The sequence below is a fragment of the Citrus clementina genome, unplaced genomic scaffold (genome assembly GCF_000493195.1).
Source record: "Citrus clementina cultivar Clemenules unplaced genomic scaffold, Citrus_clementina_v1.0 scaffold_1, whole genome shotgun sequence".
Lineage (NCBI taxonomy): Eukaryota > Viridiplantae > Streptophyta > Magnoliopsida > Sapindales > Rutaceae > Citrus > Citrus x clementina.
Window position 1 is genome coordinate 19,366,846 of NW_006263303.1, and position 26,856 is coordinate 19,393,701.

At 35.7% G+C, this 26,856-nt stretch overlaps 2 non-coding genes across 2 annotated transcripts; both read right to left on the reverse strand.

Annotated features, from left to right (window-relative positions):
- Positions 1–11,342: 11,342 nt before the first annotated feature.
- LOC112095957 lies at positions 11,343–11,446 on the reverse strand. The gene has a single exon (XR_002904117.1). It is a non-coding gene; the product is annotated as a small nucleolar RNA R71 (small nucleolar RNA).
- Positions 11,447–25,462: 14,016 nt separating this feature from the next.
- Positions 25,463–25,569, reverse strand: LOC112096007. Its single transcript, XR_002904167.1, has one exon. It is a non-coding gene; the product is annotated as a small nucleolar RNA R71 (small nucleolar RNA).
- Between the last annotated feature and the right edge of the window lie 1,287 nt (positions 25,570–26,856).

The following is a 26,856-nucleotide window of genomic DNA, read 5'->3' on the forward strand; positions in this document are numbered from 1 at the left end:
CAAACCGATCAATGTTGACAAGTTTATCTGGAGTAGATCCTCTTGTGGCATAGCAGAGATGTAAACAACATGAAAATGGCGAAGCAGAAAGGATGGTGTGGAGATTGATTGGTTCCCAATCTAATCTCCAAGTGGGAGAATATCAACGCCCCACCGAAAAGGGCAGAAGAAAAAAAAGAAAAAGAGGCAGGCTGCGTGAAGAAAAGGAGGCGGATCGCGTGAAAAAAAAAAATAGAATGCACAGTAGCCAAATTTGATTATAAAAGGGCTGGCTCCCCTCATTTGTAATGCATCGAAATCTTCTCTGTTTTTTTTTTTTTTGTTTTAGATCCATTTTGTGAGAAGAGTTAGTGAGTGAGAGATTGAGTGTATTAGAGTTATGGATAGTGAGCCAAAATATTACAATACTTAGAATCCTCATATCACTAGTAAAATATTTTCCTTCTGTCTTCGCCCGTGGGCGTAGGCTAAAAGTTGAATCACGTAATTTCTGGTGTCCCTGTGTGATTCTGTGTCTCATTATTTTTCAATTTCACTTTAGTTGCGTGTTTGCTTCACCCAATCAATTTCCCAACACCATGGGTGGGAAAATTCATTGCCCAAGATTCAAATTAATTGTCCCAGATTGGACCAAAAATTCGAGCTTCAGGTTAAAAAAAAATCTATTTAATAATAAGCCTTTCGACACTACTCAAAATTCATTTTAATATTTTTTTCGATTGAAATTATTTAAATAACCTAATACAAATGAATAAATTTATTACTTTGAAAGAAATTTTATTTAAATACTTAAATAATTCTTTTAACAAAGTTTTTACACCCATCTCATTTCATAATTTATATTTATATTTTTAAATTTAATTGAAAAATATATTTTTTGAGAAAATTATAAGATTTTGGAGTTATGAAGACATGAATTATATAATATGAAGAAAAAAATTAATATTTTAGGATTTGTATGCAGTTTAAAAATAATTTTTTAAATAAAATTTTATTGAAAAATAGTTAATTTAATACATGACTTTGTATTTTATCAATTAAAATGAGAGTATTTTAAGAAATAATATTAAAAAAGGTGGTTATAGAAATTTTAGAAGGTCTTAAAAGCTCTCACAAAGGGCCAATGCCTTTCCATTTGGGCTTTTTAACCATTTTTTTAATTTATTTCTCTTATACGTCTTACTTCATCTACAAATTCATCCTTCATGTTTTAAATTGTATAAAAAATAAAAATATATTTAATTAAAGTCACTTACATTATTTTCCTAGTTTTTTTGGTACAAACTCTTTAAACCTATAATTTTTTTTATGAACTGTAAAAGAGTAACAACTTCATCTAATAAATAAGCACAAATCTAAGTGACCTCTCTTCTTTGTACTTTTTTAGATTTTGGAGAGGGGTAACACAGAAAGAGAAACCAAACCTGAGATAGCTTTTTCCTTCTTAAAAAGCATAAAAACTTGGCACTCATTGTTTGAGGGGTAAAAGGTCAGCATGACCAAAGGTTGCCTTGCGCGAATTGTGTTCTTCTTAGTTAAGGCGCAAGCAGATTTGTTCAAGGAAAATTTCCTTTGCTTCGTGTGCAGAAGGTCAAGCAATGTGTGGTCGATTTGTTAATGCTAGGAGGAAACTTGCCCTAAGTCATATGTTAGGCTTCGTCAAAGGCCAACCCGCGATTTTCTCTGAGATATTTGTGCACGAAACCAGTCCACTAACAGTCATGCAATCCGTCCACCAATGATCATGTAGTACATCCACTCGCGGTCATGTAGTGCATCCACTAACGATCATTGATCAATACTAGGGCGGTGGTTTTGTCTACCTATAAAAGCCCAATTAGGCAAGTAAGAGTTTCTTCGTTTTGTTTTTCGGCTAAACTCACTCTCTTTTTCTCTTTCTCTCTATCTGACTACTCAGTCTCTCTCTTTTAATTTTTTCTAGAGGATTTACTAAAAGGTTTCTCATTTAAATAGCAAACAAAGTTAAGCCATGAGAGTAGTGGCAAAAGTTTTTCCAGTAAAGGCCCGATTATTAGCTTGAGCGTTGGAGGGGTCACGCCGGAAAAACATCTAGTACCATATCTAATTGTTTGTTGTGAATGCATGTGGATTGTTAAGAACTGCAGGTGCTCGTTGTCGAAAGAAGTCAAGTGTTAAGGCAAGGAGGTGCGAGCAACATCCGTCTTCTATAAAGTAAATTCAAGTGCTAAGGTGGTCATCTGGTCGCCACATAGCTCGACTAAATATCAGCATCAACATTTGACGCCGTCTGTGGGGACAGGACAAAAAGCTACTTCCAGTAGAAGCGAGTTAACGAAAGCAGACTTACTTTTGGAAATGAGCAAGCAAACATGAATGTTGGAGCAACGCTTAAAAGTTGGGATTCTGAAAAAACGAGTTTGCAACTTTGTGAGAATAGAAAATGAAGCAAGGGATAAGGCAATGCATGAGCGAATGGAGTGGATAGAACGCTAAAGGGAAACCCTTATAGTTGTTCTGCATAAATCGAGGCATGGACAAATGTGGCTTGGCAAGAGAGATAAAAAGTTAAATTTGCCATAACCTACTCGACCAAGTGAAGGCGAGCAGGCAATCATTCGTAAATATTTTCTAAGGCAAGACTTTAAAGTCTCAAAGCTTTCTCGTGGTAGGACAAAAGGTTAAATTTGTCATAACCTGCTCGACCAAGCGAAGGCGAGTAAGCAATCATTCACAAATATTTTCTAAGGCAAATATAAGGCTTTGAAGTCTTGAAGCCTTCTCGAGGTGAGACCAAAATCAAAGTTTGCCCGGATATGCTCATTAGCAATAAGACAAACAATCAATTGTTTACAAAATTTTTTCTAAAGTAAATATAAAACTTAGTCTTGAAGCCTCCTTGAGGTGAGACCAAAGTCCAAATATAGTAACACCTGTTCATTAGTGGTAAGGCGAGCGGGTAATCATTTATGAACATTTAGAAGGATAAGGAAATACTCATAACATTGAAGAAAAAGAAGTACATCGTATTGCAAAAAGTCTATTGATTAAAAGAGATATCTTGTTATAATTTAAAAATATTGAGGGTCTAGGGGAGGATCTGCTCTCGATTAGTTATCTTCAGAAGGTGAAATGGTGGTCTCGCCAGCTGCAGTAGGGTCTTTTTCTTCCGTGTCTTCTTTGGCTGCCTATTCGTTCGTATATTTAGTAACACCAACGGCCAGCTCGTCCATTTTCAGGCCAGGATGTTGCTTCTCCAGGATAGCCATGATATATCGATAAGTGTGCGTGAACCTCTCGTTGTAGTTATCATCGACTTCTTTTTTCAGAGCCTTGATCTCATTCTGGTAAGTTGCTTGAAGAGACTCCAATTGATAATCATAAGAGGCCTTCTGGCTTGCAAGCTCTCCTTGACATTGGTTAGCTCCTTCTCGAGTTGAACCACCTTAACTTTATAAAGAGATAACTACTCCATAAGCTCTAAGTTCTCAAGATGAAACTAATTTAATTTCTCCTCAGCAGTGTCCACTCTTTTCTTTGAAGCTTAAATGTCACCCTACATTTTCCTATCATAACAAGCAACTTTTGCTTTGTACTAACTGGTCATGGTGCCCATTTAGAATGCACTGAACTGAAGAGTGCCTAACAAATCCTCGAGTGTACGGCCTTCGAAGTCCTTAAGATCCTTTTTCTCCATCAGCTTGCTATACTCGTTCATATAGAGGACCATATATTCTGGTTACTTATATAGAAGTTGAGATTTCTAAGCAACCAGAGGAGGAGAGGTGGCAGGACCTTTGTCACTAGCAGCCCCACTTGTTTCACTCACCTTAGGTAGATGAGGCGGGATAGTCTTTAGAGGAGATACCTTTTCTATAGTATCAAGGTTCTTCATTGGAGGAGCATCTTTGCTCAAATTCTCTTTAGCACGACCAGAACGGGGGCGTTTCCTTTTCAAGGCTTCAACCACAACATCTTCTATATTGTTGATTTCTGACACTAAATGGTGAGTCAATCAAGCTCTAGATAGAAAGTAGATCTCTGCACGAGCAAGAGTTAGCTAAGATGACCTTAACTCTCTTCAGCAATCTACTCTTGATGTTGTAGATCACACTCTACGAATCTGCAGCACAAGACAAGATCAAGTTAGAATGGTATCATCCAACTAAGCGAGTAGAATGAAAAAAACATTTTACGCCAGCAAGCAACCTGGAGTCGAGAAATGGGAAGTAACATGAATATTCCTGCCACCTGTAGACGCTACTTGACCCCAATTAACCCCAGCAAAAAAGAACTTGTTCTTCCAATTTCCACCCGCAGTGGGGATGTCAGTTATAGGATTTCTCGTCTTAGTGCTCGACATAAAGTAATACCAGCCTGCATCTTTTAGACTACTCTTCAGTTAGTATAGGTATTTTATTTCATCAATAGAGGGCTCACTCTGCCCATATCTATTGTATAAAACGAACAGACCAGAGAGTACTCCTACCCATTAGGGTTTAATTCGCCAAGAGCTAAATTTATTCTTTCAAGCACTCGAACAAAATAAGGTTGTAAGAGGAGACTGTTAACATGAATATGTTCATAATATTGATTTTGATGATAACAAACTTTAATTGTTGTTGATTAAAATATTGAAGCTATTCACTAATAAACGAAAGCCTTATAATCATTCATATTATTTTCATAAAAGTTGGATAACAGTTAAAATTGAAATTGGAAAATGATTCTTTGCAATATCTGGCTAAAATTGTGATTCTAGAAACAAACGGTGAACCGTTTTCTTTCAAACGGTTAACCGATTAAAACCAGAGAGTAACAAATTGCTTAAGCTCTAACCGATTAAGAAAAATAGAAAACACAAAATGTTGGGAAAGCTACTCGAATTTAACGGCGAACCGTTTATTTAAACGGTTAACCGATAAAATCCAGAATGGAAGATTGTACTCATCTTGTTACTAGAAACAAATGGCAAAAGTTTATCTGAAACGGATAAGGCTAATTTGTTATTGCAGGTTACTAGAAACAAACGGCGAACTGTTACTTGCAAACGGTTAACTGATAAAATTCAGAAAGGTTATTTCGTTCAAATCTTTAACCGTTTAGTGTAAACAGATAACTAAAGTTTGTGTTGCAGGTTTCTGGAATTTAACGGTGAAAGAGTAAGCCTAAACGGCAAACCATTTATTTAAAATTTGGTCCAACGGTAACTTTAACAAGACTAAACGGTTAACCGTTAATGGTTAACGATGAACCGTTTTCGGGCAGACATTCTGTAACGACTAGTTTTCAGCTCCAACTATAAATAAGCTCATTCAAATTCAAACAGAAGTTGATCACAACACTACCATTGAGCTTATATTCGAGAATACAATCTTCATAGAGCGTTAAAAACATTCTTACTTCATCTATTCACACATTGGGCATTAATTTGTAATCTTAAAAATTGTGTGAGAGAAAAATAATTTGTAATCTTTTACTTTGAGTGATTGTAAGTGTTGGGATACACTTGAGTTAGGAGATTGTGGATAATCTCTTGTTGTAAAGGTCCATTGACACCTCGGAAGTCAAGTGTAAGCATTAGAAGCCTTGGAGGCTTACTTTGTGAAATCCTCAAGCCCAGAAAGCTTAGAGGCGTGGACGTAGGTGAGGTTGGCCGAACCACGTAAAAATCTTCGTGTTTGAATCTATTTTCCCTTATCTTTTCATATTATGATTGATTTAATTGTTATTGCTTTAAATTTATTTTAAATTTGCTTGGTATTTTGTTTTAGAATTGAATATTTTTAAAATGCCAATTCACCCCCCTCTTGGGTTGCATAACTAGAATTTCATTTGGTATCAGAGCTTGGTTCTCTTGTTAGGACTTAACCGTCTAGAGTAAAAGATCCATGGCAACCCAAAATGACTCAAGCTTTAGGGAAGGACAATTCACAACTAGACCACCGTTCTTTGACAGAAATGACTACCCATATTGAAAAACTAGGATGTGAATTTATTTACAGCATTAGATTATGAAATTTGGGAAGTTGTACATGATGGTTCGTTTTTGTCCTTAACTAAAAATGAAGCCGGGGAAGATATTCCAAAACCTTCACAGGAATGGAATGAATTGGAAAAGAGAAAAGCTTCTCTAAATTCCAAAGCTATAAATGCCTTATTTTGTGCACTTGATAAGAAAGAATTTCATCGTGTATCTAGTTGTGAAAATGCAAATGAAATTTGGCACAAACTTAAAGTTGTCTATAAAGGGACAAATCAAGTGAAAGAGTTGAAAATTAATAGGTACACTCGACAATATGAGTTGTTCTAAATGGAACAAAATGAGAATGTGTACTCTATGTATACTAGATTTACAGACATAGTAAACACCCTAGGAGCTCTAGGAAAGGCCTTCTCTAATAGCGAGAAAGTTAAGAAAATTATTAGATCACTTCCAAAAGAATGAAGACCTAAAAGAACCGCTATTGAAGAGGCCAAAAATTTAAATACTTTACCGCTTGATGATTTAATTGGTTATCTCATTTCATATGAAGAAGATTTGGCAGTAGAAAAAGGGCATGAGAAGAAGAAGAAAATCATTGCTCTCAAAGCTTCAAAATATGAGAGTGATGAGAGAGTGAACTGGATGATGAAGAGTTGGCCATGCTAGCAAGGAGGTTTAGAAAATTTTTCAAGAAAACCAGAGAGTGAAGAAAATTCAGAAACTTCAAGAACCAAAGGGAGAAGAAAGAGGTAATCACATGCTATGAATGCAAGAAGCTTGGCCATATAAGATCGGAGTGCTCACTCATCAACAAACTCAAGAAGAAAGCCATGGTTGCAACTTGGGATGATAGCGAGGGAGATTCAAGTGATGAAGAAGAGTCGCAAGAAGTAATCAAACCTAGCACTTATGGCAATAGGAGAGGATGATGATCTCAATGAGATAAATGATCCTACCTATGATGAATTGTATGATGCTTTTAAAGAATTACATAATGAGTTGATAAAGATTGGTAAAAAGAATGTATCTCTTCAAAAGGAAATAACAAAGTTTAAAAATGAAAATGAATCTTTAAATGCTAAAATTACATGCCTAGAAGTAGAGAACAAAACATTTCATGATAGAATTGCATTATCAAATGAGAAACCTAGCACTTCACATGAGAATTTAGAATCACACATAGATGATTTGAAAAATGAAAATGAAACGCTTAAGAAAAAGAGAAATGAGTTAAATGAAATTGTCTTGAAATTTACAAATGGGTAAAAGATGTTGGATAACATGCTAATTCATAAAAATGTTTGTTTGATAAAGGAGGTATTGGTTATAAGCCAAACTTGAAATAAAAATATTATAAAAACTACTTTATGAAGAGTACATCTAGTAACAATCAAGTTGTATGTCATTTTTGTAATCAAGATGGTCATATGAAAAATAGGTGTCCAGTAAAAAGAAATGCACATTATGGTATGAAATGCATTTGGGTTCCAAAAGGAACCGTTACTAACTCTCAAGGACCCAAAATGTTTTGGGTACCTAAAACTTGAGATTTTCTCTGCAGAGCTTGAAAAAGAAGAAAAATAAATGGTACTTGGACAGTGGTTGTTCAAGGCACATGATCGAAAACTATGCATGGTTCTCAAGTTTCACCAAAATTGAAAATGGTAGAGATGTATCTTTTAGAGACAACTCAAAAGGAAAAATTCTCAGAATTGGAAATGTTGGTAAAGTTTCCTCAACCCTAATTGAGAATGTATATTTGGTTGAGAACTTGAAACACAACTTGATTAGTATTAGTCAATTATGTGACAAAGGTTATAAAATTGTTTTTGATAAACTTAGTTTTGTCATTGAGAATTCATGTGATGGCAAGATCTTATTCGTTGGAAATAGACGTGGTAATGTTTATATCATTGACATAGAATGTGCTTATACTCTTGATAAATGTTTTTCAGCATTGCATGATGATAGTTGGTTATGGCATAGAAGACTAGGTCATGCAAGTATGGATTTGATTTTAAAAATTTTGAAAAATGATTTAGTCAAAGGTCTTCCAAAAATTGGTTTTCAAAAGGATCGAATTTGTAAAGCTTGTCAATTTGGAAAACAAATCAAAACACCTTTTAAAAACAAAAATCATATTTCCACTTTAAAACCACTTCAACTTCTTCACATGGACTTATTTGGACCTTCAAGGTATGCTAGTTTAAATGGCAAATATAATGCATTTGTGATTGTAGATAATTATTCTATAAAAATGTTCAAAATGAAAAAGGATATTCTATTACTTGTATTAGAAGTGATCATGGTGGACAATTTGAAAATCATGCATTTGAAAATCTTTGTAATGATTTTGCCATTGAGCATCAATTTTCATCACCTAGGACTCCACAACAAAATGGAGTTGTTGAGAGAAAGAATAGGTCTATTCAAGAAATTGTTAGGACTATGTTAAATGAGAATGCTTCACCTAAATAGTTTTGGGCCGAAACCGTTAACACTACTTGCTATGTTTTAAATCAGGTGTTAATTAGACATCATCTCAATAAAACTCCCTATGAGCTTTGGAAAGATAGAAAACCCAACATTGGTTATTTCAAAGTTTTTGGATGCAAATGTTTTATTTTGAACACAAAAGAAAATCTTGATAAATTTGATCCAAAATCCGATATTGGCATCTTTCTTGGGTATTCAAATTTAAGTAAAGCTTATAAAATTTATAACAAAAGAACCTTAGTTGTGAAAGAGTCTATGTATGTTACTTTTGATGAGTCTAACCCATCCTCTACGGAGAAATGAGTTGTTAATGATGATGCAGATGGAGATTTACAAGAAGAATCATCAAAAGATAAACAAGAGAATGCACTACAAGAAAATCAAGAGGATAAACAAGAAGAACAAACAAATATGGAGCAATAAGATGGTATTCCTCAAACACTTCCCAAGGAATGGAGGTATGTTTCTTCTCACCTTAAGTATGCAATTTTAGGAGATCCCTCACGTGGCATAACTACTAGATCATCATTTAAAAATACTTGTGAGCATGATGCATTCATTTCTCAAATTGAACCTAAATCCTTTGCGAATGCAGAAAATGATGAATCTTGGATTATGGCAATGCAAGAGGAGTTAAATCAATTTGAGAGAAACAATGTGTGGGAATTAGTTCCTAAACCGGAACATCAATTCGTCATAAGTGTTGAGTATTAGAAAATGCATATTTATAAAGGAGAAAACTGTCATTTTACATTTCAAGTCTTACTAACAAACCTTACTTTTATGTATTTAACATTCTTGTGATTTAATTACATGTGTTTTATTTTAATTAAGTATTTTATGTATTTTAGGGGCATCATAGTCATTTCACAATAAACGAGAAATCAGATGGCAAAACGGACATCACTTTTGAACTCAGGACGATCGAAAACCTTAAGAGGAGCATAAAAGAAAAAATGGCACTATTCACATGTACGGTACTATTCATGTGTACGGTACTGTATACGTTACTGTTCACGACACTGTTCACATAGACGGATGATGACGTGGCATTGACCGATGATGTGGCATTGATTGATGAGGTGTCACGATCCTGTTGGACTAAAATTCTTATGTACTGTTGATGGTGACGTGGCAGCATATCAGTGGACGAAAAATCTCACGTAGGGTGCATGCATCACACAGGATTATTTTCAACCAAACTGCGTTACTGTTCATCCGGGTCAAACCGTGTTACTGTTCATCCACGTGGTCAAACCGTGGACTGTTGACTGATGACGTGGCACAATCCTGAGGTCCAAACTGTTTTTAATCCGATGGCCATGATTTACTCCATGTATCTATAAAAAGGGGACCTCCCCCCCCTAATTTGATATCTCTGAATTTATTTTTGGGATCCATTTTCTGTAATTCCTTCTCCATCTTGTATTTTCTTCGTATTTTAATAAATTTCCATTTTGCCCCTAGTTCAATTATGAGTGGCTAATTTTCTTTCAAGCTTGAGTTGAAGGTGAAGTCTCAACATGTGTCATGGGCTTAATTTGATAAATTTATTTTCTCTTCCCCTCTAGTTTTTGTGGATGTTTTGACTTCTCGTCGACAAATAATAATAATCTTGTTTAGATACCGCCTTGGTTACACCGTCTCTCTAGTATAAGGTTATTATTATTTGGCACGATAAGCCCTTAGCACCATATTGATTAGAGCGTGGTTCATGAGGTGTGGATTCTCCCCTCATGATTTAATTGGCATTAATACGGATTATTTTGTCCATGATGCATGTTGATACGGATCCAGATACCCAAGTACGACATTTCAATAGAATTCTCTTCAATTTATTCTCGCCATTTTAATTTAATTATTAGCATATTCCAAATCATTTCCACCATAAATCCAACTACCCATTTACAAAATTAATTCTATATATAATTAAAATCCACCTCCTCGTGGGATCGATACTCGTCACCATTAGTCTATACTACAACAGATTCGTGCGCTTGCGAGTACATTAAAATTTGCACAACAAGTTTTTGGCGCCGTTGCCGGGGAGGTAAGTAATTTTAATTCATAGAATTAATTTTTGTGAATAATTTCTTTTATTTGTTTTCTTGTATTTTTTTATGATTATTATTAAAAAAAAAAGAAAAAAAAGTGAATCTAAAGGTTAGTATTTCTTTTCTTTTTCTCTTCTTTAAAATTCTGTAATTTAATTTTCAATTTATTTTTTTTTCTTTGTAATTTTTCTTTATTTTATTAATTTAATTTTTAGTTAATTTATTTCACGTATTTATTTTTGTATATTTTTATAGAAAGGTTGTAATAGCGCAATCAGGTTAGTATCGTAATTTCTCCCTCTTCTTTATTTTTATTTGTTTTGTTCTCATCTTTATTTTATTTTATTTGTTTTGCATGCATGGTCGTAGGTCATTATTTCCTAATCTTGAACCTATAGACCTTGAATTAGAAAAAACACTTCGCACACAAACAAATTAAGAATAAAATGGATTTGCAACCACAGGAGAGACCATTTAAGGACTTTTTTAGTCCCTTAGCTAATTTGAGCACATCATGCATAAGATACCCAAATGTAGCTGCTAGGAGTTTTGAATTAAAACCTAGTGTGCTAAATTGTCTCCCCACATTTTATGGCCTAGAAAATGAGGATCCATATAATCATCTGAATGATTTTCACGCTATTTGTCAAACATTTAAATATGAGAATTTTTCAGACGATGATGTTAAACTCAGATTATTCCCATTTTCTTTAAAGGATAGAGCTCGTTCATGGTTAAATACATTGCCTGCCAATAGCATTTCATCATGGGAACAAATGGTTACAAAATTTTTGAATAAATATTTCCCAGTGCATAAAACCAATGCTATTCGCAGGGAAATTTCAGAGTTTACATAGAGAGAAGACGAGCAATTTTTCGAAACATGGGAGCGATTCAATGGGCTACTCTTGAAGTGTCCACATCATGGGTACGAGAAATGGCACCAATGCCAATACTTTTTGGAGGGATTACTACCAAATGTGCAAGAATGGCTAATGGCAACAAGTGGAGGAGAGCTAATGTCAAAAAGTGCATCAGAGATTTGGAAATTCTTCCAGCGACAAGCGGATAATTCCCAACAACGAAGTCGATCACTCAGGACTACTAGAAGAATTAAAGGAGTGAATGAGATTCAAATTGGCGAATCAACTTCAGGAATCAAAGAAGTCAAGGAGATGGTTGAAGGTCTTGCTCGACAAATAGCATCGTTATCGACTGCTAAATCAACAGAATCACATGACCATGACTCATACTCAGATCAAGCCAATGCCATAGGTGTAATAAGAAAACCATCGAATTACAACCCATACTCCAACATATATAATCCTGGATGGAGAGACCACCCCAATTTTTCATGGTCTCAAGGATTCCAACAGAATGGACCAGCAGCTCCAGCTCCACCAATGCAACCAATTCCGCAAATTCCTCAAGCCTCTCAGCCCCCATTTAGACCATACAATCAGAACCAAAACTACTCTCAACCTAGACCATGGGAGGATTCATTCCAGAATCTCAAGAATCTTACTCACTCTACGATTGAGCAACAGAACCGCACCATTGATGGATTACGAAATGAATTGAGAGCGGGCTTCAACTCACAAGCCCAATCTGTAACACCCTAGGCGAATCCCACATCGGCACAACACGGGAGAGATGCTGGGTTTATAAGGGGTGATCCACACCTTAATTGGCAAGACGCATTTTGGGGTGTATGGGGGCCCCAAGAACAAATCCGTGCAGGCCTTGTTAAGGCCCAAAGCGGACAATATCTTGCCAGGTCTGGGTTGGGTCATGAAATTGTGGTATCAGAGCGGCTCCGCGTGTCCTCTTGAGCGATGGTGGGGCAAACCTCAGCGAGGACGCTGAGTCCCCAAGGGGGGGTGTATGTAACACCCTAGGCGAATCCCACATCGGCACAGCACGGGAGAGATGCTGGGTTTATAAGGGGTGATCCACACCTTAATTGGCAAGACGCGTTTTGGGGTGTATGGGGGCCCCAAGAACAAATCCGTGCAGGCCTTGTTAAGGCCCAAAGCGGACAATATCTTGCCAGGTCTGGGTTGGGTCATGAAATTGATTGTAACGCCACAAATTCTCATATATATTAAGTTATGGAAATTGGGCTTTCATTGAGAATTATGGGTGGCCCATAACCCTTATTAAGAGGTTATTTATGAGATAATTTTGGAAAAGGGTTATTTTTCCTTATTGAATAGGGTTTCTTAAGATCCCCTATAAATACATACTTTTTCCCCTTCCATAACCCTAAGTTCACAACGTTTATTCTTCTTCTCTGCTGCTCTTTACGCTCCTACCCAAATCTTAGGATTCAAACCTTTGTTTAGGAGAGACTCAAAGCGACGGGTAAGTTCACAACGTTTATTCTGAACAGCATGAGTATCTCGAATTTTTAAAGCTATATTTTCTGAACGAATTTTCTTATAAAATTTATATTTCTGGAAACTAGACATGTAGGGTTTCTTGAAATCTTCAAACAGGTAAGTGTTAACATCCCTTTGCTTGATGCTATTAAACAAGTTCCATCTTATGCCAAGTTTCTTAAAGACCTTTGTACTAAAAAGAGAAATATACATGTTCAAAAGAAGGCATTTTTAACAGAAAACGTTAGTTCTATACTCTAACATAAAATTCCTTTAAAATGCAAAGACCCAGGCTCCCCCACTATCTCATGTAGTATAGGGAACCACACAATTGAGAATGCTTTGTTGGATTTAGGAGCTAGTGTAAATCTGTTGTCTTATTCAGTATTCGTGAAACTTGGACTTGGAGAATTACACCCAACTCCAGTGGTGTTACAACTTGCAGATCGGTCCACAAAAATACCTCGTGGTATTGTAGAGGACGTGCTTATCCAGGTAGACAAGTTTTATTTTCCTGTTGATTTCATTGTAATTGACACTCAACCAATACAGGACTCGAGGAAGCACATCCCCATTATTCTAGGCCGACCTTTCTTGGCAACTGCGGATGCTCACATTCAATGCAGGACCGGAAATATGCAGTTGTCCTTCGGCAACATGACTATGGAGCTGAACATCTTCAACATTGCCAAACAACCTCACAGTGCAGATGATGGAATTGTTGATGTGGATTTAATTGAAGCATTAGTTGATGACACTTTTCTTTCAAACCTTAGTGATGATCCTTTACAAACATGTTTAACTCACTTTGATTTGGATTTTGATATTGACAGATCGGTCGATGAGGTCAACGCCCTGCTTGACTCAGCACCATCTATGGATACTAATAAATGGAAGTTAAGAGTTGAACAACTAGCACCATCAGAGAAGCAACTCATTCCATCATCAGAATCACCACCGAAACTCGAGCTCAAACCATTGCCCAACACTTTGGAATATGCGTTTTTGGGAGAAGAAAGCACTCTGCCGGTAATCATCTCATCATCCTTCAATGACGAACAAAAAGGTAAGTTGTTAGATGTTTTGAAAGAGCACAAAGGAGCATTAGGATGGACCATAGCAGACATAAAAGGTATAAACCCAGTAGACTGTATGCATTACATTCACCTTGATGAAAATGCTAAAACTACTAGGGAGATGCAACGTCGGTTAAATCCTAACATGAAAGAAGTTGTTATAACAGAAGTCCTTAAACTATTAGACGCAGGTATCATTTACCCAATTTCTGATAGTTCATGGGTCAGTCCTGTACAAGTTGTCCCTAAAAAGTCAGGAGTCACAGTAGTTACGAATGCTGATAATGAATTGATACCCACTAGAGTAACTACAGGATGGCGTGTATGCATTGATTATAGAAAGTTGAATTCTGTCACACGTAAAGACCATTTTCCTTTACCATTTATTGATCAAATGCTTGATAGATTAGCAGACCATGAATATTATTGCTTTCTAGATGGCTACTCAGGATACAATCAGATTCCCATAGCACCAAAAGATCAAGAGAAAACTACTTTCACTTGCCCTTTTGGCACATTTGCATATAGGAGAATGCCATTTGGATTATGTAATGCACCTGCTACATTTCAACGATGCATGTTGAGCATTTTTTCTGATATGGTGGAACGATTCCTTGAAGTCTTTATGGATGATTTTTCTGTCTTTGGTGACTCGTTTGATCAATGTTTACATCATCTAACACTAGTTCTACAGAGATGTATCGAGAAGAACTTGGTCTTAAATTGGGAGAAGTGCCATTTTATGGTAAAACAAGGTATTGTTCTCGGTCACATCATTTCGAGCAAAGGTATTGAGGTTGACAAAGCCAAGGTGGATCTCATTTCTAATCTTCCTCCACCCAAAACAGTCAGAGAAGAATTTGACTTGGAATTCAAAGATAAGAAAAGGACAAAATGTTGTGGCGGACCATCTCTCTCGTCTCTATTTTGACACAATTATAGAACCATTACCATTAAATGAGTCATTTCTAGATGAACAATTAATGAGTGTGGAAGTATTACCTTGGTATGCTGATATAGTTAATTATCTTGTTACAGGTAAACTTCCAGAGCATTGGACCAAGCAAGACAAGGCTAAATTCTTTGCAGAAATAAAGAATTTCTTTTGGGATGACCCGTATTTGTTCAAGTATTGTGCAGATCAAATTGTTAGACGATGTGTCCCAGAAAGTGAAATTCAGAATATTCTTTCATTCTGCCATGAATAAGCTTGTGGAGGCCATTTCAGTGCTAAGAAAACAGCAACTAAAGTTTTACAATGTGGTTTATATTGGCCAACTATATTTCGAGACGCTTACACTTTCTGTTCTTCATATGATAGGTGTCAACGAATGGGGAGCATTACGCGAAGGAATATGATGCCACTAAATCCAATTTTAGTGGTTGAGATTTTTGATGTATGAGGTATCGACTTCATGGGACCATTTCCCCCGTCTTTTGGCCATCAATACATATTGGTTGTTGTTGACTACGGATCAAAATGGGTAGAAACAATTCCATGTAGGACCAATGATCATAAGGTGGTGATAGGATTTTTGAAAAGTAACATTGTTTCACGCTTTGGATTCCCTTGAGCAATAATCAGTGATGGTGGTGCCCACTTTTGTAACAAAGCATTCAAAGCTCTTTTGACAAAGTATTCAATCACACACAAAGTGGCAACCCCATATCATCCGCAAACTAGTGGCCAAGTTGAGATATCCAATCGAGAAATAAAGCACATATTAGAAAAAACGGTGAGGCCAGACAGGAAAGATTGGTCATTAAGACTTGATGATGCATTATGGGCATATAGAACGGCTTTCAAGACCCCGATTGGGATGTCACCCTACAGACTAGTGTATGGAAAAGCTTGCCACCTACCTGTGGAACTCGAGCATCGTGCATATTGGGCCATCAAGAAATTCAATTTTGACATGCAGCAAGCCAGCTCAGAAAGAAGATTACAGCTGGCAGAACTTGAAGAAATTCGCAATGATGCATACGAAAATGCCAAGATTTACAAGCAACGAATGAAAGTCTTCCATGATAAGCAAATTATGCGAAAATCGTTCACTCCAGGTCAGAAAGTGCTTTTATTCAATTCTCGCTTGCACCTATTCCCAGGTAAGTTACGCTCTCGTTGGTCTGGTCCCTTTATTGTTCATACTGTTTTTCCATATGGGGCAATTGAAATTAAGGACCCAAAGAACGGTGTCACGTTTAAAGTTAATGGTCAAAGATTAAAGCCATATCTAGAGTACCAACCACATGAAGAAGACACCGAAATAAATTTGAGTGACCCACCAAATTTGAATTGATTTTTTTTTCTTTTCGTTGATTTGATTTTTCTTTCTTTCTTTTTATTATTATTCTTTTGCTAATTGAAATTGTTTTTGCATAAGTGTGTTTATTTTACCATTAAGTTTTCTCTTATCATTTTTAATCATGAGTCTCATACTTAGACCGTTCCTCCTGAACATTCTTAAACCACTTCAACGTGTCAAACTCATCTCAAAAGGCAGATTCAATTTTGTAAAACACAACACATTTGGGCTCTACAACCACCAGAGTTAGTAGCCTATGTTGAGGGTTTAGAACGCCAACTCTGAGACATTGAGAGAAGTGTTTACGACATCCAGTTGGAGCTTGAGGTAAATTCAATAAGAGGACGATTTTAATTTTCTTTGTGTGTTTTAATTTGTTTTTCTGTTTGTGTGCTTTAGTTTGTTACCCCGGTGAAGTGGCGGATAACGGTACTCCGTGACAATCAAGTCGGTTACTTCAGTTTCCCAAAATAACTGATATTCTGAGGCGAAGATATGGACAGAAACGAGATTCTAGCGAAGCTTCACAAGCGATTCCCTTCACTTCCTCAGAATGCCCTCCTTACGATCTATAAAGCTCGGTCCGAACGCATGCGATTATTCATGAGGAATAACATACCTGCTGACATCCGTTGGTTAATCGAGGCTAAAGTACGATCGGCAAGTGAGTTACCTCCAAAATTTATTGCATACATGCCTGGTTGTGGTAAAGGAAATTATGCAAGAAAACGACGAGCTTGAAGAATTTATGTTGCTTGTCATAAGTGTGCCAGAATGAGTTGCAATAAAAACCCATGTTCTTTAGGAATGATGTCTGATAACAGGGAAGATAAGATTCAATTCATTAGGGATGGCTTGAATAAGGAGTCATTGCATGATATCCTTTTGTCTCTTGAAACGCATCCCAGTGGATATGTGCAAGGAGCGATTCTCCAGTTATGGCCATTATTCCAGAAAGAGCATGCATGATATAGTCTCGGGAATCTGACTATAAACGACCCTGTTTGCCAGTTTATAAGAAAACTGGATAGGAAGCCTATCCTCGACCCATAGAGGGCGTTCAAGCCATTTCTGGACGTAAAACCAGAGGAAGATGTGAGCCACAGTCACAACTACCTGTAAATATCCTTTTACTTTATTGTTATTTTATTTCACTATTGTCTTATTGTTTGCATTATTGTCTTTAATAATTTTATTACTGTTTGCTTTTACCTTTTTACTGTTTTCTTTTTGACTTGCGAGCCACGTGCTTTACGCGTTATTTGACACTGACATATTACCTCATACACAACCATGACCCACTATCACCGAGACTCTTAAATGTGATTTCTTTTTTGTCAAGCACTCACAAATTATTTTTGAGAAGTATCACAATGTCAGCTACTCCCAATAGACAATTCAAGAACATTTGTGTGCTTTCTGGATTTACATATGGCAAACATAAAGAGTTCGTTGAGGCAGCCATAGATCTTGGTCGAAGCATAGCAGCGAGAAAATTACACTTGGTGTATGGAGGAGGTAATCGAGGGTTATCAAAAATGGTCTCAGAAGCAGCTTTTAGCAGAGGAAGTCAAGTGTTAGGCATCATCCCAAGAGTCTTAAGACCATTGGGCAGTTCGTCTGACTCATCAACTGGAGAAGAGTTAGTCGTCTCAGGTATGCAAGAAAGAATAACTGTAATGCTTAATCATGCTGATGCTTTTATTTTCCTTCTAGGAGATCTTGCAACACTAGAGGCACTTATCACGCTAGCATCTTGGGTCCATCTGCACATCCACCAAAAACCCATCGGTTTGTTAAATGTCAATAACTTTTATGATGGCTTTATCGTATTTCTTAACCATGCAATAAAAAACTATTTCATTCCCGCTAATGTGAAAAAACTCTTTATTTGTGCTCACACTGCTAATGAGCTACTTGATCTGTTACAAGCTTATAAACCGGAGCCAGACCCCTGGACCTTTGTGTTGGAGCGCCCAAATAATGATGGTAATAGTAGCCGCAGTAAGAAGTACAAATTAGATTTAACTCTCCGCTTATAAATATTGTTTTCTGTGTTGCACCACCCAGGTGATGTCTTCTAAACTCGACTTCTTTCCTTTCAAACATTGAGGACAATGTTTCGTTCTGGTTGGGGGGAGGGAATAGTAGATAATTGTGGAATTTTGGTTAAGTTTTTACAAATTTTTGTTGTAGAAACTAACTGTTGCTAACTTTTTGTGTCGAAGATGGCTGAATATGGAGTGCAGTGACTCTAGAAACGCATCTTCATCGTAAAAAAAAAATTAAAAAACTAAAAAAAAAATTTCAGACATTTTCTTTTTCTTTATTATGTGTTTATGTTTATTTTTCTTCTTTTTAATTTCTCCTCTATAAATATACATTTTCCAACTTTTGAGTCGAAGATGGCTGAATATGGAGTGTAGTTCCTCTAGAAACGCATCTTTTTTATAAAAAATAAAAAATCATTTTCGTTTTCTATCATTTTACGTGTAACTTTTCTAATTAGTTTTTATGCATCATTTTCATATTTCTGCATGCATATTTTCCTTTCATGTTTAGAATAGGTTGGGGGGGTAGAATGTTGTTTAAAAAAAAAAAATTTGTGTGATTTGTTTTAACATTGGATGACATGATTAATTTCAAATTTTAGTATTTATATTATCTTTGGTCTTAAGTGATGTTACATTATGTTTGCTACTCTACATGTTGATGTCGGAGACAAATATGAGTTGCTTGAAGGAATGGACATGTCATAATAAGTACCAAGTGAGTTTTTGAGCCTATCATTTTTCTTGGAGAGTAACCCTTTTGCCCATCCTTTATACAGCTTAACAGTTTATTATTGTATACACAATCTTTAGATTTCTTTTGAGTTAACCCTTAAAAAAAAATTACAAAATTAAAAAAAAAACAAACAAGAAAAAAAAAAGAAAAAAAAAGTTTGTTGCTACATTGGGAGGCTCGTCTAACTAGTAGATATGGAAGATTATTTAGAGCCCTAAAAGACGATGGAAAGGCCATCTTTGATCCGTTTGAGCCTTTCTAGCCATCCTTTTTATCAAATATTCATAGTTAACCCTTTTGAGCCTTTAAAAAAAAAAAAACCTTTTCTTTGTCAACTTATCATCTTGACCCACTCCGATTTGGAGTATTACCCGATGTCTTATAAGTTCCATCACCTATTTATGTTTGAGAAAATGTAAATAATTATGTTGTTCAGTGAAGTTATGCCAAAAAAAATAAAAAACAAAAACACAAACAAAAGTTGTTGTTTCAAAAGAATAAAAATAACAATAATAGGTGAAATCCACCTTGCAACTTCCAAAAAAAAAAAAAATCTCAGCATTTTTCTCAAACATACACTTTGTTTTCTCTATTTCCTTTCTTTGTTAACCATGTCCCTAGCCTACGTTACATCCTAATAAAAGTCTTCCTGATTTTAGGGAATTATAATCTGAAGTAGAAGCTGGTTATATGGGCTAAAAAGATGTAGTGGTGCATATAAAAATAAATAAATAAATAAATTGGGTTGACTAACAGTTTTTATTTGACTTGAGATCGTATTATTTTTAAGCTGAGGGCATATTTATTTCATCTCGGTGAGAGAATGTGATATCACTTTTTCATTATTTTCTCTCAATTATCATTCATTGGAGTGACTATTTTTATTGGGTTTAATTTCTTTGTGAGAGTGTCACTACTTCTAGTGAGATTTTGGGGTTTAACATGTCATTCTTGAAAATAGTTATAACAAAGTCTACTGGGCTGATTCATGTGGATGGTTGATGTGGGTGTGATGTTACTTTAGACTGGAGATAATGCTTATACTTTTATTTGATTGCTATCATTAATCTGATTGAATAAACACGAGTGTTTCTAAATTTAAAAAAAAAAAATCATTTTGAATTTGAATTTTATTTTCGCTTCATTTGCTAGGGACTAGCAATAAGCTGGTTGGGGGGTGTGTTGAGTATTAGAAAATGCATATTTATAAAGGAGAAAACTGTCATTTTACATTTCAAGTCTTACTAACAACCCTTACTTTTATGTATTTAACATTCTTATGATTTAATTACATGTGTTTTATTTTAATTAAGTATTTTATGTATTTTAGGGGCATCATAGTCATTTCACAATAAACGAGAAATCAGATGGCAAAACGAACATCACTTTTGAACTCAGGACGATCGAAAACCTTAGGAGGAGCATGAAAGAAAAAATGGCACTATTCACATGTACGGTACTATTCATGTGTACGGTACTGTATACGTTACTGTTCACGACACTGTTCACATAGACGGATGATGACGTGGCATTGACCGATGATGTGGCATTGACTGATGAGGTGTCACGATCCTGTTGGACTAAAATTCTTATGTACTGTTGATGGTGACGTGGCAGCATATCAGTGGACGAAAAATCTCACGTACGGTGCATGCATCACACAGGATTATTTTCAACCAAACCGCGTTACTGTTCATCCGGGTCAAACCGTGTTACTGTTCATCCGCGTGGTCAAACCGTGGACTGTTGACTGATGACGTGGCGCAATCCTGAGCGTCCAAACTGTTTTTAATCCGATGGCCATGATTTACTCCATGTATCTATAAAAAGGGGGCCTCCCCCCCTAATTTGATATCTCTGAATCTATTTTTGGGATCCATTTTCTGTAATTCCTTCTCCATCTTGTATTTTCTTCGTATTTTAATAAATTTTCATTTTGCCCCTAGTTCAATTATGAGTGGCTAATTTTCTTTCAAGCTTGGGTTGAAGGTGAAGTCTCAACATGTGTCATGGGCTTAATTTGATAAATTTATTTTCTCTTCCCCTCTAGTTTTTGTGGATGTTTTGACTTCTCGTCGACAAATAATAATAATCTTGTTTAGATACCGCCTTGGTTACACCGTCTCTCTAGTATAAGGTTATTATTATTTGGCACGATAAGCCCTTAGCACCATATTGATTAGAGCGTGGTTCATGAGGTGTGGATTCCCCCCTCATGATTTAATTGTCATTAATACGGATTATTTAGCCCATGATGCATGTTGATACGGATCCAGATACCCAAGTACGACATTTCAATAGAATTCTCTTCAATTTATTCTCGCCATTTTAATTTAATTATTAGCATATTCCAAATCATTTCAACCATAAATCCAACTACCCATTTACAAAATTAATTCTATATATAATTAAAATCCACCTCCTCGTGGGATCGATACTCATCACCTTTAGTCTATACTACAATAGATTCGTGCGCTTGCGAGTACATTAAAATTTGCACAACAATAGGTACTAAATAGGTATTTAGAAATAAGATGGATGAATATGATGTGGTTGTAAGGAAAAAAGCTAGATTAGTGGCTCAAGGTTACAACCAAGAAGAAGGAATTGATTTTGATGAAACATTTGCACCCGTAGCTAGACTAGAATCAATTAAGATGTTGTTGGCATTTGCATGTCATAAAGACTTCATCCTATTTCAAATGGATGTGAAAAGTGTTTTCTTAAATGGTTATATTATGGAAGACGTGTATGTGAAACAACCCTCTGGTTTTGAAAATGAAAAATTTCCAAATCATGTCTATAAGTTGTTTAAAGCTTTATATGGATTAAAACAAACACCTAGAGCATAGTATGATAGGCTTAAGAATTTCTTGTTAGATAATGATTTTTCAATGGGTAAAGCGGATACTACTCTCTTTGTTAAGCATAAGAACAAAGATATACTTGTTCAAATTTATGTTGATGATATTATTTTTAGTTCTACTAATGAATTCTTGTGTAAAGAATTTTCATCTTGTATGAGTAATGAATTTGAAATGAGTATGATGGGAGAGTTGAAGTACTTCTTTGGGCTACAAATAAAAAAAAATGAGGAAAGAATTTTCATAAATCAAGCTAAGTATGTGAGAGATGTACTTAAGAGATTCGGCATTGATGACTCAAAGACTAAAAATACTTCGATGAGCACAACAACCAAGCTTGACAAAGATGAAAAAGGTAAAAAAGTGGATATCAAAATGTATCGAGGTATGATTGGATCTTTACTTTATTTAACTGCAAGTAGACCCGATATCATGTTTAGTGTATGTTTGTGTGCAAGATTTCAATCATGTCCCAAGGAATCCCATTTACTTGCTGTAAAACAAATTTTCCGTTATTTAGGTGGAACTATAGATCTTGGCCTTTGGTATCCTAGAGGAACTCATATAGATTTAACATGCTATTCGGATGCAGATTTTGCCGATTATAAAGTTGATAGGAAAAACACTAGTGGAACATGCCATATTCTAGGTCACTCACTTGTTTCATGGTTTAATAAGAAACAAAATTTTGTTGCACTTTCAACTACCGAGGCTGAATATATAGCTGCAGGAAGTTGTTGTGCACAAGCCATTTGGATGAAACAAACACTTAGAGACTTCGGTATTAACCTTGAACAAATTCCTATTAAGTGTGATAATACTAGTGCTATAAATCTTTCAAAGAATCTCATTCAACACTTTAGAACCAAGCATATAGAAATAAGACATCATTTCTTGAGAGATCATGTTCAAAAGGGAGATATTGCATTGAGTTTATTCTATAGAAAAACAACTTGCCGATATTTTTACCAAACCTCTTGGCGAAGAACAATTTTCAAAAATTTGACATGAACTTGGGATGATAAAATTTTCGCATTAACTTCTCTATTCATGTTATTGAGTGTATTGAATTGATTGACTTACTGACTTATTGATGATTTGATGATTTAATATTTATGAAATGCTTAAGCATGATATTCAATGATGTGTTTGCTTTGTTAATTCTTAAATGTTTATATGTTTTAATTGCTTGAATACATGTTCATGAATCATGCATTAAAATGGCTCATGAAACATCTTTGGATCAATTAAATGATCTTGGAATGTATTATTTGCTAGCCAAAAATTAAATTAAATGTGCGAAATTATAGATAAAATAAACAGATAACTGATAACTCTATGAAATGAGAGTTATCATGACACTTTTAGGCTTAAATCAATACTACTTAGAGAGTAAATTATGTGTTTCTATTGCATTTTCGTTACATTTTGTATAAATAATCATTTTAGTCAGTCTTAATAAGTTTTGCTCGATTTAAAGTAATTTGTGTTCAAATTGTGTGCATAATTGTAGGTTTCCAGAAGCTTATAGTTCATGGAAGGAATGCTATGCAATAGGCTTGCAAAAATAAGGAAAGAACATGGCTACAAAAGAGTTGAAACAAATCTGGAACAGTGCAGTTGCTGTAGCTATTGCTGTAGCAACCATTGCTGTAGCAATCCTGGAACAACGACAGAGAAAATTCTGCGCGGGATAACTGCAGAATTGCGATCTGCAGTTTCCTAATCTGACTTATGCGCGCCCTACGCTTCCGTTTACCCTAATTTTCAACTATAAAAGAAGCACACATCATAAGGATTAGGGGAGCCGTCACCCAAGGAGAAAAACACAAAGAAATAAAAAAAAAAACAAGATTAAAGAGAGAGATTAAGGGCTGCACAAGAGGAGAATTTGCAGAAATCAATTGGGAGCTCAATCATTCTTATTCTTCTCTTGCTTTCGCGTTTTCTATTTATTTATGGGGATGTGTTTCATGGCTGAAACTTTGTTCTTTATTTTTCTTTTACAAATCATGAACTAAATTTATTTGTGGTTGAGTGATAAACAATCTTGATGGTTTATTGACTGAATATATGTGTTGCTGCATGTTTGCTGTAGCAGTTTATTTTGATAGTATTTATTTTTATTCGTTATTTCGGTTGATCACCCATTTAATGATACAAGTTAGGAGAGAGCCGCAAAAGGGCCTATCTTAGTGGAACATATCAGAACAATACTTAATCTTAAATCGAGTTTCCCAGATTGAGTTTTACTTGAGTCCCAAAGGGCCATGCTTGATTTAAGATTAGTGATGAACTAGACATAAGAATTCACCTTGTAAGGTAAATAGAACCTAAGCGTGTAATGTTATATCTTATGTTGGTATAGCAACTGATCACTGTTAGGTTGCATATAGATATAAGATATCTAACATGCGACAGCTGATGATACATAAGGATTCTGCCTAGTACTGTAGCAAATACTGCAGCAACCGAGCCAACCATTAGAAAATAGTCAAGACCATTAAGAGAGTTTATTCACTCAACTACTCTATATTCCCATTAGTTTTATCCTTGAGTTTGACGTGATAATTTACTTTGTTGCATTTTATTTATTGCGCTTTTATTTTAATTAGTATAATAGTTTCACCAATTGTGTTATTTTATTTTAGCATAAAATTCTGCACTGTTAAGATTGCTGTAGCAAATCTGATAACATCAATCCCTGTGGAGACGATCTTGAATACTCATCACTTTATTACTTATTGTGTACACTTGCACATTAACACCAATAGCATTAGTATTTATTAACCAACAAGTTTTTAGCGCCGTTGCCGGGGATTGATTGTTCATTATGATTTGTGAAATTAGTTTTAACGGTGCTAATTTTTTATTTTATATTAATTTGTTTATTTTGTTGACATAGGTGATCTAGCAACCCTTGCATGCGCAAATATAAATCTGTTGACTTCTAGTTTGATCTAGAAATTGAAAGAACTACAAGGAGATTGAGAAGAGAGCATTGGGAATTACAAGCTGCTGTAGCAATGGATGATTTGTAAGATTTGAGAAACTTGAACCGTAGAGAGGGGATACAACCAATAAATGTACATGAAGGTCTGAATGGACAATGTGTTCAAAGGCAACTAGGGAACAACAACATTATTCATATGGCAAACGATAGAGACAGAGCCATTCAAGACTACGCAGTGTTGACTCCTCAAGCCATACATCCGGGAATAGTTAGACCCGACGTTCAAGCTGACAATTTTGAACTCAAACCCGTGATGTTTCAGATGCTTCAAACAGTGGGGCAATTTAATGGTTTGTCATTCGAAGATCCTTATCTACACCTTAAGTTATTTTTGGAAGTAAGTGATGCTTTCAAGATTGCTGGAGCATCGCAAGAAGCATTGAGACTTAGACTTTTCCAGTTTTCTTTGAGAGATCGAGCAAGAGCATGGTTGAATTCTCTACCACCAAATTCTATCACTACATGGAATGCTTTGGCTGACAAATTTTTGATGAAATACTTCCCGCCAACCAAGAATGCAAAGTTGAGGAAGGAGATCACATCTTTCCATCAACTTGAAGATGAGAGCTTGTGTAATGCATGGGAGAGATTTAAGGAGTTACTCAGGAGATGTCCTCATCATGGTATTCCTTGCTGTATACAGTTGGAAACTTTCTATAATGGTCTCAACCAAAGCACTAGATTGATGGTGGGCGCTTCAGCAAATGGGGCCTTATTATCTAAGTCTTACAATGAGGCTTATGAAATTTTGGAGAGGATAACTAACAATAACTATCAGTGGCCATCAACCAGACAAGCTGCAGCAAGAGGAACAACAGGAGTTCATTACGTAGATACCTTGACAGCATTGTCAGCCCAAGTAACTTCATTAACAAAGATGGTAAAGGCTATGACTACTGCTCCAGCAACTGTTAACCAAATTTCTGATGTGTTTTGCGTTTATTGTGGAGAAGGGCATTTATTCGACAATTGTCCTGGGAATCCAACTTCAGTTAATTATGTGGGCAGCTTCAATAGACAGAACCAGGACAATCCATATTCAAACACTTACAACCCTGGATGGAGACAACACCCGAACTTTTCATGGAGTAATCAGAATCAGCCTGCTGTAGCACCCAGTGGACAGAACAGACTTGCTCAACCACCTGGATTTTATCAGTAAAATCAAAAGCAAAGAAGCATCAACAATGATCAATTTAGCTCCCTTGAAGCTTTGATTAAGGATTATATTGTGAAGAATGAAGCGGTTGTCTAAAGTCATGCTGCATCGTTGAGAAACTTGGAAAACCAAATTGGACAGCTTGCTACAACATTAAGCAACAGACCTCAAGGTAGTTTACCCAGCAACACAGAGAACCTAAGAAGAAAAGGGAAAGAGCACTGCAAAGTGATTAACTTGAGATCTGGAAAGGATATTGATAGTTCAGTTGGTGTACCAAAAAGAAGAATTGAGTCCAACAAGGGAAAAGAAGACATTCAAGTAGAGAAAGAGTCACAATTTTTCACTTTTCAAAATGCAAATCGACATAGTTCTGCTACAGCATCTGCAGAAATTTATGATCCAGCACCTAGTGGTGAGACAGCTACAACATTAACATCAACAGAACCGAGTAAAGCAAAAGAGAAGCAGTCTGCACAACCTGCTGCAGCACAGCAGTTTAGACACCCACCACCCTTCCCTCAAAGATTTTAGAAGCAGCAACAAGATAAGCAGTTCAGCAAAATCTTGGGAGTGCTAAAACAACTATATATCAATATTCCTTTTATGGAAGCTCTAGAGCAAATACCAAATTATGCGAAATTTTTAAAAGATATCTTGATAAAGAAAAGAAGACTTGGAGAATTTGAGACAGTTACTCTAACACAAGAGTGTAGCCGAATGCTTCAGAGTAAGATACCGTAGAAGATGAATGA